Consider the following 11,442-nt stretch of genomic DNA (forward strand, 5'->3'; position numbering starts at 1 on the left):
GAGCAGGCATTTTTCGTGCTTCACCTTCAGCCCCGCTTGGTCGAAACGTCGTAGAACGGCGCGGAGTCGGGGTGGCAAAGGAAGCGGCGTCGGGGGCGGCGATCAGCACGTCGTCTAAAAAAGGCTGTACCCCGGGGATACCTTTGAGGAGAGAGTCCATGAAAGATTGGAAAATCCCCGGAGCCACGGATACCCCGAACTGGAGCCGGTGGACCCTGAAAGCCCCCCGTGCGTGGCAATCATCTGGGCTTCCGCTGTGGCGGCGTCCACCGGCAGCTGTTGATATGCCTGTGCCAAGTCCAGCTTGCCGAATATGCGAGCCCCCGCGAGTGCTGCCAGCACGTGGCTGACCACCGGTACGGGGTACGCGTGGTCCTGCAGTGCCTTGTTTAACGTGCACTTATAATCAGCACAGATCCGGACGTCCCTGTTTGGCTTGACCGGTGTGACTATGGGGGTTTCCCACCGTGCCGATGCCACCGGTTCCAACACTCCTTGGGCCACCAACTTATCTAATTCTTCCTCGATTTTCGGCCTCATCGTTAAGGGCGGGTGCCTGGCCTTAATCCAAATGGGGCGGACAGCGGGATCCAGGTCCAGGGAGATTGGTGGCCCCGTGAACTTGCCGAGTGCACCATCGAAAACTCGCGGGAACTCGTCACACACCGCCGTGAAATCGAGACCGTAACTGGTTTAACTGGTGGAGCCCCCCGATGGTCAAACCCAGTGGTTTAAACCAAGACATTCCCAGGAGGCTGGAAAGCTGACCGCCCACCACTAGGATCTCGAGTTCTCCTTTAAAGTCCTGGAACTCCACCTTGAACTTGCCCCAGCCCCGTACAGCCACCGGATTCTTATTAAAGTCCTGTAGTCTAAAGTGTGGCTTTCGCAGAGGTGGCCCCCCTTGGGACACAGTCTCCGCAGTGTGTCCTCAGAAATTATCATAAACTCAGAGCCGGTATCGAGCTCCATGCTACAGGGGGACCCCTCTACCCGGACCGAAACGTGGATTTTGTTTCGGCTGTCTCGGAAAGCAGCTGGCACATGGTGCGGCGGGCTCCGGAGTCCTCGCTGGCGGGGCTCCTCTTGGGCGATGCGGTCGCGAGGGCTGACGCTGGAGTTGTAGAACTTCGTCCTCCTCGGAGTCGGCTGATTCTTCTATGGTTTGAGTGCGGTGGACTCGGTGTCCGCTGGGGCCTGGATGCGCATTTTCGAAAGCGGCCGCATCCTTCAAAGCCTTAACCAGCGTGAGGTCGTCCTCCCGGATTAGGCGCCTTCTCAATTTTGCCTCTCGTAAGCCCACCAAGAACTGGTTCAGCAAGGCCTCATCCAGGTTTAGAAACGCACATTGCATGGCGGCCAGGAAGTCCGCCGCTTTCTCCTCTGGGGCTTGGACCTTCGCGAAAAAGTCCATGCGGGCCGCGAACTTAGAGGGCTTCGGCGCTAGATGGGCAGTGAGGGCCGCGATGAGGTCCTCAAAACTCTCCTCCTCTACCTCCTTGGGTGAGATCAGGTTCTGCAAGAGGAGGAGGGTGTCCATCCCAAAAAAGCATATTAGATGGGACCTCTTCATACCTGCGTCGGTGACCTTCATGCAAGCGAGGCAATTCTTGAGTATCATCACCCAAGTGGTCCATTGCTCGGGATGGGCCAAGTCGAAGGAAGCGATTCCCTCGTGCGCGGTCCCGGCGACGGCGGCAGTCGAGGAGGTGGAGGTGGAGGAAGCGTTTGTCTCCGACATAGTTGCTTGTGCGCTTGTCCGCGGCGGCGTTTGGCGGGAATGGGATTGTCAGCGGGACGGCTGGCGGCAAGCGGAGAGCTGGTAGGCGGAGCGAGCCGAGGCGAAGCGCTGTGAGGTGAAGCGGAGAGCGGAGCGGAGGTGGCGTGGCGAGGTGCGGTGCTCGGCGTAGCGAAGCGCAGAGTTGAGCCGCGAAGCGGCGTGGCGAGATGCGATGCGGTCCGCGGTTGACGGAGTGAGGCGCAGGGCGATGGAGCGGGGACCTCGGCGAGCGGAGTGGCTGCTGCGGCGATTGATGCTCGGTGCTGCTTGGTCTCCTCCGGGTCTGTTCAAAAAGGTCAGAATCCCACCTTCGTTGCCAGTGAAAAGTACTCGGAAACGTGGAGTGATTCAGCAAAGAGTACTTTATTTAGATCAGAACAAGACAAAATAACCCGGCTCGCAGACCGGTATATAAGCACAGAAAACCCACCACCAAAACACGCCCCTAATCACCCTATAGGTTATTTACAGTAGCCGAGAGTCCATAGGCTCTCGGCTGCGGACCCGGCCCCCTGACTGGTGCGGCTAGGATCCGCTTGGGCTATTGTCCGAAAGTATGAAGCTATGAACATGTGCTTGACCGCATGGCCCAACGGTCGCGCACGTGGTCATGGCGGATACATTACAGTTTGTGTCCTTTATAAAATTTATATCTCCACTGCCTGGCATTACATATTATGACACACATGGCCCAGCCCAACAAGGTCGCATTTATGTCAGATCCAGCCCTCATAACAAATGAGTTTGACATCCCTGCTGTAGGTAGTTCAGGCTGAGAGTGAATCACCCAGAAAGCTGCCATGGTAGAGGGAGGATTTGAGCCTGGCCCTTCCAGAATCCAGATCCTAGTCCAACATGCTAACCATTAAACCCACGGGCTCTCACACTTTTTACCATTTTTTTTAAAAAAATCTCTCCAGCAGCATGATGGAAAAATGTCAGCCTCAAGGAGCTGGAAGAAGGAAAATGGTGTGGATGCAGCCAGGGGACAAGACAGAGGTTTATAAAATTATGCATGGTGTGGAGGGAGTGGACAGGGAAAAGCTTTTCTCCCTCTTCCATAATACTAGAAGCCGGAGTCATCCAGGGAAGCTGAAGGGTTGTAAATTCAGGACAGACAAAAGGAGGTATTTCTTTACACAGCAGGGCACATAATTAATTTGTGGGACTCCCTGCCAGAGCATGTGATCATGGTCACCAATTTGGAAGATTTTAAAGGGGAGTAGACAGGGGTCATTTCGTAGAAAAAGAGCTAGGGGAACTCATTAGCATAACTCATTAGCATATGCCACACCCCCTGATATCACTGGAAGTGTGTCATAAGGCCACACCCCCTGACATCACCGGAAGTGTGTCATAAGGCCACACACCCCGCCCCCAACGGTCCCGGCCGCCACCGGCGGCCTTGCAGCTCCACTGCCGAGCCCCATGAGGGGCCCGGCAGTGGACCTGCAAGGCCGGCGGGAGTGCAAGGAAGCCCTGCAAAGGCCCTCCCTGGCCCCAGGCAGGCAGGGGTGGGGAGAGGCGGGGAGGAAGCAACTTACCCTCCCTCTTCTCCTGCCTCCTCCTAGCTGAATGAGGGCCGGAAGCAGGGGGCGGGGCTTCGTCATGTGCCCCGCCCCCGTACCTCACCCGGGGGAACTGCGATCTCCCGCGACCCCCCCTGAAATGACCTCTGGGAGTAGACCAATTCATGGAGGACTGGGCTATCAGGGGCGACTAATCATGACGGATATCAACTCCCTCCAGTACCTGAAGGAGCATGCCTCTGTATATCAGTTGCAGGATGACGCTGTCGCAGGCTTCCTGTTTGTGGGCTTCCTAGAGGTAGCCACTGTTGGCCACTGTGTGAGCGGAATGCTGGGCTAGATGGGCCTCAGGTCAGATCCCGCGGGCTCTTCTTATGTTCATGCGACCTTGGAAAATGCGTGCCTTCTCATCCAGATGGCGTGATAATGTGGTGCTTGAACCTAAAATGAAGGGAGGAAAAGCTGGCTTGAGAAAGAAGATTGGCTTGGGAAAAGAAGATTGGGACACAGTTTGACCCTAATGTTGAGTAGATGTTCCAAACACTGCACTCCAGCATGGGTGCCATAGCGGAGAAAACCCTCTGCATGGAAGAAAACAATTTATACATTTTTGCAGAGATTGGACGAAATTTCTGCCGCTTCCCCCTTACCTGTGGAGGCTGACTGGAAGGAAGCAGACGGTACAGAGATAAGAGCATGCGGGGGGGGGGGTTTGCCATGTTTTACGGTCATAGGAAGCTTTTGTTCTTTAATTCAGGTGGCGCACAATTTGGAGACTATTGCCATGGATGTGGGAAGCGGTCATGGCACAACAGCTTGAGGCTGCAGCACTGGGCCTCTCGTTCTGTTTCAGTTGCAATCCCTTCACTTACCGCCCACCGATCAAGGCCAATTGTGTGGTGCCCTTTATAACGGTAGCCTCAGATCTGCCGCCAGAGGTTTGCTACCACACCCTGCCTAGCAGTGGGGCGGCTGCGCACTTAGTAGTGATGGCTTTTGCCAGCAGTGGGGCATCAGCCTATCCTCTCCTACACCAGAGCAATTTTGCGGACTGGTTTGTGGCAGGCATCACAAGGCCCCAAATGGCAGCTCTGGGAAGGTACAGCAGTTTGGGGGGGCTCATCGTGCTCATTTAAATGCTGAAATCGAGGACTGGGTCATTAATTTTATTGTGTCTATTTACTTATTTTATTTACACAATTTGTAGTCACACCTTTCTTTCTTTTTATTTATAATTTTTTTTTTATTTCAATTTTTGCAGATATTATATAAGTCTAGTACAATAAACTAGAAATTCAACAGTTACAATAGTCACAGCTTTCTCACATGGACTCTATATAGGTTACACATAGTGAGTCAGTACAATAAAAAACATGGGACATTCATCAACCAGTGCATTAGGAGTCTAAAAGTCGGGAGTCACCAGAAAGCACTGAAGCAAGTATTCACATGACACATTAAGCGGTACAAAAATTATATAACAGGAACCTACTTAGAATAAACTTTACACAGCAGTATAGGCCACTGTCCCTAATAATTTATCCAAGAAAGTTTGTGAACCTCTTTGAAGAAGAAGAGGAGACTGAATTTATACCCCCGCCCTTCACTCGGAGTCTCAGAGTGGCTTACAAACTCCTTCCCCTTCCCCACCCCACAACAGACACCCTGTGAGGTAGGTGAGGCAGAGAGAGAGCTCTTTCGAGAACTGCTCTTTCAAAAACAGCTCTGACAGAACCATGGCTTGCCGAAGGTCATCCAGCAGCTGCAAGTGGAGGAGTGGGGAATCAAACCCGGTTAAGAACATAAGAACATAAGAACATAAGAGATGCCAATGTTGGATCAGGCCAAAGGCCCATCCAGTCCAACACTCTGTGTCACACAGTGGCCAGAAATACCAGTGCCATCAGGAGGTCCACCGGTGGGGCCAGGACATTAGAAGCCATCCCACTGTTGACCCCCCCAAGCACCAAGAAGACAGAGCATCACTTGCCCCAGAGCCCCTATCTATACCTTGTGGCTAATAGCCACTGATGGACCTCTGCTCCATATGCTTATCTAATTCCCTTTTGAAGCCGTCCATGGTTGTAGCCGCCACCACTTCCTGTGGCAGTGAATTCCAAGTGTTAATCACTCTTTGGGTGAAGAAGTACTTCCTTTTATCCGTTCTAACCCGACCGCTCAGCAATTTCATGGAATGCCCACGAGTTCTTGTATTGTGAGAAAGGGAGAAAAGTACCTCTTTCTCTACCTGCTCTTTCCCATGCATAATCTTATAAACCTCAATCATGTCACCCCTCAGTCGTTGTTTCTCCAAGCCTTAACCTTTCCTCATAGGGAAAGTGTTCCAACCCTTTTATCATTCGAGTTGCCCTTTTCTGCACTTTTTCCAAAGCTATAATATCCTTTTTAAGGTGTGGTGACCAGAATTGCACACAGTATTCCAAATGAGGTCTCACCATTGATTTATATAGGGGCATTATGATATTGGCTGATCTGTTTTCAGTACCCTTCCTAATAATCCCCAGCATAGCATTGGCCTTCTTTATTGCAGTCACACACTGTCTCGACATTTTCAGTGAGTTATCTACTACAACTCCAAGATCTCTCCCAGATTAGAGTCCGCGCACTTAACCACCACACCAAACTGGCACTACGCTTTGTACAGTGTAACCCTATTGCCTGCGCAGAGAAGCCCTCTTGGATAGTTCCGTTCTGCACAGTGTGGAAGGCCAGGGGAGCGGGAGTGTTCCTGTGACTTCCTCACGGAAGGCTGTTCCACAAGGCGGGAGCCACAAAGGAGAAAGGCCATGTACAGACAGTTGTTGATTTCCCCCATTTGCAGGGTGGCCCCTGCAGAAGCCTCTGCTGACATGAACTAGGTCATCATGGTGGACCATAGAGGGAAAAGTGGTCCCGCAAATAGGAGGGGCCACGGTCATGAAGGGCTTTGAATGTGATAGCCAGTTAGGGTGGCTAGCTGTGGGTTGGGAAATACCTGGAGATTTTGGGGGTGGAGCCTGAGAAGGATGGAGTCTGGGAGGGGAGGGACCTCAGCAGGGTATAGAGTCCACCATACAAAGCGGCCATTTTCTCCAGGGGAACTGATATTGGTTCTCTGGAGATCAACTGTAATAGTGGGAGATCCCCAGGTGCCACCTGGAGGTTGGCAACCCTGTAACCAATACTTTATACTGAGAGACAGTTTGGTGTAGTGGTTAGGAGTGTGAACTCTGGTCTAGGGGAACCCGGTTTGATTCCCCATTCTTCCACATGCGGCTGCTGGTGTGACCTTGGGTCAGTCACACAGTTCTCTCAGAGCTGTTCTCTCAAGCGCAGTCCTCGAAAGAGCTTTCTCAGCCCCACCTACCTCACAGGCAGGGCCTGCTCCAGCTTATTTTGCACCCTAGGCGAGGATCCCTTCTTCCCCCACCCCAGTGCGCCCACCAATTTTAAAAAATAAATGCATTTTAGGAAGAATGAAAAACACAAATAATCAAGAAACTCCCAGAGTACGTGGCCGGGTGCAGTTTGGTGCTCCTAAGGGCAGTCCCACTCTAGGCGATCGCCTAGTTCGCCTAGTGAGTGAGCCGGCCCTGCTCACAGGGTGTCTGTTGTGGGGAGGGGAAGGGAAAGGCAATTGTGAGCCGCTCTGAGAGTCCTCTGGGTAGTGAAGGGCGGGGTATAAATCCAATCTCGTCTTCTTCTTCTTAACATGAGCCCGGTAGCAAATGGGCAGCCGATGGAGTGTCTGCGGACTGGGAGTAAGATGCATGCTCTGTTTAACTCCTGCATACAGCCAAGCTGTGGCATTATGGACCAGTTGGAGCTCAAGGTGATTTTGAGGGGAGAGCAATATCTAGTGTATTACAGGGATCTAGTCTTGGTGTTACTGTGGCATCGATTCAGGTGGCCAGTTCAGACATCTTACAGGCTTGCCTGAGTTACTAGAAATCATTTTCTTGCGGCTGCATTAACTTGCTTCTTCTCCAGTAATGAAAGCTCTATCCAGTCTAACCCCAAGGCTTTTAATTGAGTCAGCAACGGTCAGTTGAACTCCATCGAAAGTGAGGAGAACTTCAAGACCAAAGGACTACATGGTGCATTTCTAAAAATAAATAAGAAGGCACTTTCCTGGAACCACCACCTTCTGATCTGGGAGAGGTCCTTGCTAATTTGAGATGCACTGGGATGTGTTTTATCAGGTAAGACACTCTGCCTCCCTGCTCACAGGTATGAGTAATCCTGTGGTTTAGAGCTACCCACTCCGTGGTTTGAGCTTTGAAGAGCTGTGGCCAGGTTTAATACCCTGGATGTAAGTTCTGTGGATCAGAAGTGTCTTTAAAGAATATTTTGATTTGAGGATCATGTTTTCAGCTCAGCCTCAGACCAGTTCTATTTATTTATTCACTTCATGTGTACCTAGCCTTTCCCCCCAACAGGGACCCAAAGCGGCTTTACATCCCTCTCCTCACCTCCATTTTATCCTCACAACAACCCTGTGAGGTAGGTTATGTAGGGTGTGTGTGACTGGCCCAAGGTCACCTAGCAAGCTTCCATGTCAGAGTGGGGATTCGAACCTGGATCTCCCCATGTCTGACATGCCAACCACTGCACTGTGCTCGCACCTGTCCCAGTAAGCAGGCCATTTTCTTTGGGCGCTTCTGCAGTTTTGGGACCTCGTCACACACATTGTGTACATCGGCTTTCCATCTGTTTTCAGTATAAACCCCAAAATATAAAATGGGACGTATATGTGTTTGCAGACGTATATGCAGATACGCTAGTCTGAAAGGTGTGGTTGGCACTGCAGTGTTCCCTCTAAGCTGAGTTGGTGTGAGCTAGCTCAGTTTTTTAGCCTCCGGCTCACACATTTTTGTCTTAGCTCAGGAAGGAATGGCTCCAGAGCAAACTAATTTATGCAGCAGCCAAATCGCTCACTCACAACTTTCATGCCAGTAGCTCACAAAGTAGAATTTTTGCTCACATGACACCACAGCTTAGAGGAAGCATTCGTGGTGGCTTCTGGTTAAGCATCTGCTTGATTGCAAACCCAGATTTGTTTCCGTAATGCGTAAAATGGGCCTTCATTGCAGGCCTCTGCTTGTGCCACAACAACCAAAGTTGCACCCTATTCAGGGCATGCCCTGCCCCTTCTTTCTTGCAAGCACAATGACAAAGTTTACTACACCCTTTTTTGCTGTCCATGTGGCCACAGAGAGCCTCCTATGTTGGCCCGAGACATTTTAATGCCCGGAGCAGAAAATCCACAAAAATCCCCGCACACAGTTGGTGTGCAATTCACAGCACAGTTCTCTTCTGCATGCTTTGTTGACATGAACATGAGCTAAGCCTTCCTGTTGCGGCTCCTATTCACCTTGGGAGGCTGGCACAAGAGACCGTCCAAGTGGATGTTGCCCCACAAATCATCTATCTCCTAATTGGCTGTCCTTAATCTGCCTCGCCTCACGACAAGGTAGAACCATCTCTGCCCCAGTGGCCTACATGGTGTCTTGCATGGTCCTCTGCATTCCCCCCCTCAAGTCCTTTATGCACTTGGTCTGGACCCTGGAGAGAAGTGGTTTCTCCAACGGTGCCACCAATTGGTGTGTCCCAGATGTAACTCTCAAGCCAGACGTTCCCACATCCCAGCAACCCAGCATGTGATCCCGTGCTTTTTCTCCTCAGAGCAAACCGCTTAAGAGAACGGGAATCTGAATTAAATGAATTTATCAGATGGCTTCCAATTCACCGCCAATCTGGGGTGCCCACGCATGCTATCGCCGGTCTCCCTTTTTAATTTTTTTGTCTTGACCATAGGATAATGGCGTTAAACTGTCCCAGTTTTTCATTTTTTAAACGAAAAGCATAATGCCTATTAATAGCTGTGTCCCAGTTTCATTTTCAGCAGGTCTTTTTCTGCCCTGGTACACAATTCCGAGATTACCCTTTTTTCAGTTCGAACAGTTCAATCCACTGGAAACTAAATTCCTTGGAAAGTTAATAATTCCTTATTATTTTTTAAAAACCTACCATGAAAAATGATTTATTTTGCTGCATTTATACCCTACTTTCCTCTTCAGTTGGGGACCCAAAGTGGCTTAAAACATTTAGCCCTTCTCCATTGTATCCTCACAACAATCCTGTAAGGTAGGTTAAGCTGAGAGTGTGTGACTGGCTCAAGGTCATCCAGCAAGCTTCCATGTCAGAATAGAGATTTGAACCTAAGTCTCCCAGATCGTAGTCTGACACCCTAAACCAGTACACCACTCTGAAGAAGAAGAGTTGGATCCTGACACCCTAAACCGGTACACCACTCTGAAGAAGAAGAGTTGGATTTATCCCCCACCCTTCACTCGGAGTCTCAGAGCATTTTACAATCTCTTTTCCATTCCCCTCCATGCAACAGACACTCTGTGAGGTAGGTGGGGCTGAGAGAGCTCTGAGAGAACTGTGACTGACCCAAGGTCACCCAGCTGGCTGAATGTGGAGGAGTGGGGAATCAAACCCGGTTCTCCAGATTAGAGTCTGCCATTCTTAAACACTACACCAAAATGGCTCCTTCTGTAGGGTTGCGAGCTTTGAGTTGGGAAATGCCTGGAGGTTTTGCGGGCGGAGCCTCGAGATGGCAGGATTCAGCAAGGGGAGGGACCTCAGCCATTCTCCAAAGCAGCAATTTTCTCCGGGGTAATTGATCTCTGTATTCTGGAGATCAAATGCAATAGCAGAAGAGCTCCAGGTCTCACCTGGAGGTTGGCAAGCATACCACTGGTATTGAGATGTTAGAATGAGAAAGTCTGGCTTTGAGGGGATAGAAAGAAAGAGTAGGAGAGGATGGGTTTGGGGCCAATTTCATTTATTTATTTACTTCATGTATATCCCCCCCTTTCTCCCCAATGTGGACAGGTAGTGGCTTATTCATTCTCCTCTCCTCCATTTTATCCTCACAGCAACCCTGTAAGAGAGCCAGTTTGGTGTAGTGGTTAAGTGTGTGGACTCTAATCTGGGAGAACCGGGTTTGATTCCCCACTCCTCCACTTGCAGCTGCTGGATGACCTTGGGCAAGCCATAGTCCTGTCAGAGCTGTTATTGAAAGGGCAATTCCCTCAGAGCTCTCTCAGCCCCGCCTACCTCACAGGGTGTCTGTTGTGGGGAGGGAGTTTGTAAGCCGCTCTGAGATTCCGAGTGAAGGGCGGGGTATAAATCCAATCTCTCTTTCTTCTTCTAGGTTAAACCCAAGGTCACCCTGTAAACTTCCACGACAGAGTAGAGAGTCAAACCTGAGTGTCCCACATCCTATTCCGATGGGGTAACCACCACACCACACTGGGTTTCTTATTTCTTATGAATGTATTCATTTCCAAAGGAACTGTGAGGTAGGCTAGGCTGGGGGGAAAAAATCACCCAGTAAGTTTAATGACTGAATGGACGTTTGTATTTAGCACCTCCTAGTTCCATTCCAGCACTTTGATCACTACCCTGTCTATATGCAGCTCATTTTTAAAAAATATAAGAACATAAGAAGAGCCCTGCTGGATCAGACCAGACCAATGGTCCATCTAGTTAGTTCAGCATCCCATCTCACACAGTGGCCAGCCAGTTCCTCTGGAGGGCCATCAACAGGGCATAGAGGCCAAGGCCTTCTCCTGATGTTGCCTCCTGGCTCTGGAATTCAGAGTATTAGTGCCTCTGAACGTGGAGGTTCCCCTCAGTCACCATGGCTAGTATTTATTTATTTTTATTTCTTTCAGCTTACTACCCCGCTCTAACCCCCTCAGGGGTCTCTGAGCGGCTAGTTACTCATTTATCCCTAACCTATGGCCACAATTATTAGGGTGGGGACAATCCCTACCGGCACCCAGTGGAGGGGTTTTTCTCCCAGGTCGGCTACGTCGACTTTGGCGTCACTCGGCTTCTGGCTCCTTTCTGGCGGTCTTTCAGTGGCGGATCAGTCGGGCCCTTCTGTCACACGGCATGCTCCGGCGCGGCCTTGGCTCAGTCTTCGCGGCTCCGCCCCGCCTGCGCCGTCCACGCTCGCGTGTCCTGGCTCCGCCTCTCCGCCGACGCCTGTTCCGCCTCCGATGTACCCGGATGCCATCTTTGCCACTTGCCGCTTTCGCTGTCCACCAGGCTCCG

Source organism: Gekko japonicus, unplaced genomic scaffold (genome assembly GCF_001447785.1).
Source record: "Gekko japonicus isolate JY-2015 unplaced genomic scaffold, Gekko_japonicus_V1.1 scaffold637, whole genome shotgun sequence".
Taxonomy (NCBI): domain Eukaryota; kingdom Metazoa; phylum Chordata; class Lepidosauria; order Squamata; family Gekkonidae; genus Gekko; species Gekko japonicus.